This window comes from Triticum aestivum, chromosome 1D (assembly GCF_018294505.1).
Source record: "Triticum aestivum cultivar Chinese Spring chromosome 1D, IWGSC CS RefSeq v2.1, whole genome shotgun sequence".
Lineage (NCBI taxonomy): Eukaryota > Viridiplantae > Streptophyta > Magnoliopsida > Poales > Poaceae > Triticum > Triticum aestivum.
Genome location: NC_057796.1, coordinates 104,874,176 through 104,876,604, shown reverse-complemented (window position 1 = coordinate 104,876,604; position 2,429 = coordinate 104,874,176).

Here is a 2,429-nt window from a genome sequence, read left to right as displayed (position 1 = left end):
ATCTCACGGGTACAGAAGGTTGCGGCAGTGGAATTAGGTTTTTGGCTCCGTATCTGGTAGTTTGGGGGAACGTAGGTATATATAGGAGGAAGAAGTACGTCGGTGGAGCAACATGGGCCCCACGAGGGTGGAGGGCGCGCCCAGGGGGGTAGGCGTGCCCCGTACCTCGTGCATTCCTGGTTGATGTCTTGACGCAGGGTCCAAGTCCTCTGGATCACGTTCGTTCCAAAAATCACGTTCCCGAAGGTTTCATTCCGTTTGGACTCCGTTTCATATTCTTTTTCTGCGAAACTCTGAAATGGGCAAAAAAACAATAATTCCGGGCTGGGCCTCCGGTTAATAGGTTAGTCTCAAAAATAATATAAAAGTGTATAATAAAGCCCATTAATGTCCAAAACAGAATATAATATAGCATGGAATAATCAAAAATTATAGATACGTTGGAGACGTATCAAGCATCCCCAAGCTTAATTCCTGCTCGTCCTCGAGTAGGTAAATGATAAAAAAATAGAATTTTTTGATGTGGAATGCTAGTTGGCATAATTTCAATGTAATTCTCTTAATTATGGTATGAATATTCAGATCTGAAAGATTCAAGACAAAAGTTTAATATTGACATAAAAATAAAAATACTTCAAGCATACTAACTAAGCAATTATGTCTTATCAAAATAACATGGCCAAAGAAAGTTATCCCTACAAAATCATATAGTCTGGCTATGCTCTATCTTCGCCACACAAAGTATTTAAATCATGCACAACCCCGATGACAAGCCAAGCAATTGTTTCATACTTTTGATGTTCTCAAACTCTTTCAATCTTCACGCAATACATGAGCGTGAGCCATGGACATAGCACTATATGCGGAATAGAATGGTGGTTGTGGAGAAGACAAAAAGGAGAAGATAGTCTCACATCAACTAGGCATATCAAAGGGCTATGGAGGTGCCCATTAATAGATATCAATGTGAGTGAGTAGGGATTGCCATGCAACGGATGCACTAGAGCTATAAGTATATGGATGCTCAACAAAAGGAACTAAGGGGGTGTGCATCCAACTCGCTTGCTCACGAAGACCTAGGGCATTTTGAGGAAGCCCATCGTTGGAATATACAAGCCAAGTTCTATAATGAAAATTCCCCACTATTATATGAAAGTGATATCATAGGAGACTCTCTATGATGAAGATCATGGTGCTACTTTGAAGCACAAGTGTGGTAAAAGGATAGTAACATTGTCCCTTCTCTCTTTTTCTCTCATTTTTTTATTTGGGCCTTTTCTCTCTTTTTTTGGCCTATTTTTTTAGTCTGGAGTCTCATCCCGACTTGTGGGGGAATCATAGTCTCCATCATCCTTTCCTCACTTGGGACAATGCTCTAAAAAATGATGATCATCACACTTTTATTTACTTACAACTTAACAATTACAACTCAATACTTAGAACAAAATATGACTCTATGTGAATGCCTCCGGCGGTATACCGGGATATGCAATGAATCAAGAGTGACATGTATGAAAGAATTATGAATGGTGGCTTTGCCACAAATACGATGTCAACTACATGATCATGCGAGGCAATATGACAATGATGGAGCGTGTCATAGTAAACGGAACGGTGGTAAGTTGCATGGCAATATATCTCGGAATGGCTATGGAAATGCCATGGTAGGTAGGTATGGTGGCTGTTTTGAGGAAGGTATATGGTGGGTGTATGATACCGGCGAAAAGTGCGCGGTATTAGAGAGGCTAGCAATGGTGGAAGGAAGAAAAGTGCGTATAATCCATGGACTCAACATTAGTCATAAAGAACTCATATACTTATTGCAAAAATCTACAAGTTATCAAAGCAAAGTATTACGCGCATGCTCCTAGGGGGATAGATTGGTAGGAAAAGACCATCGCTCGTCCCCGACCGCCACTCATAAGGAAGACAATCAATAAATAAATCATGCTCCGACTTCATCACATAACAGTTCACCATACGTGCATGCTACGGGAATCACAAACTTTAACACAAGTATTTCTCAAATTCAGAACTACTCAACTAGCATGACTCTAATATCACCATCTCCATATCTTAAAACAATTATCAAGTATCTAACTTCTCATAGTATTCAACACACTCATAAGAATTTTTTTACTAATCTTGAATGCCTATCTTAATTAAAGCAAATTACCATGCTGTTTTGTAGGACTCTAAAAATAATCTAAGTGACGCATGAGAGAACAATATTTTCTATAAAACAAATCCACCACCGTGCTCTAAAATATATAAGTGAAGCACTAGAGCAAAAACTATATAACTCAAAAGATATAAGTGAAGCACATAGAGTATTCTAACAATTTCCGAATCATGTGTGTCTCTCTCAAAAGGTGTGTACAGCAAGGATGATGGTGGCTAACTAACAAACAAAGACTCAAATAATACAA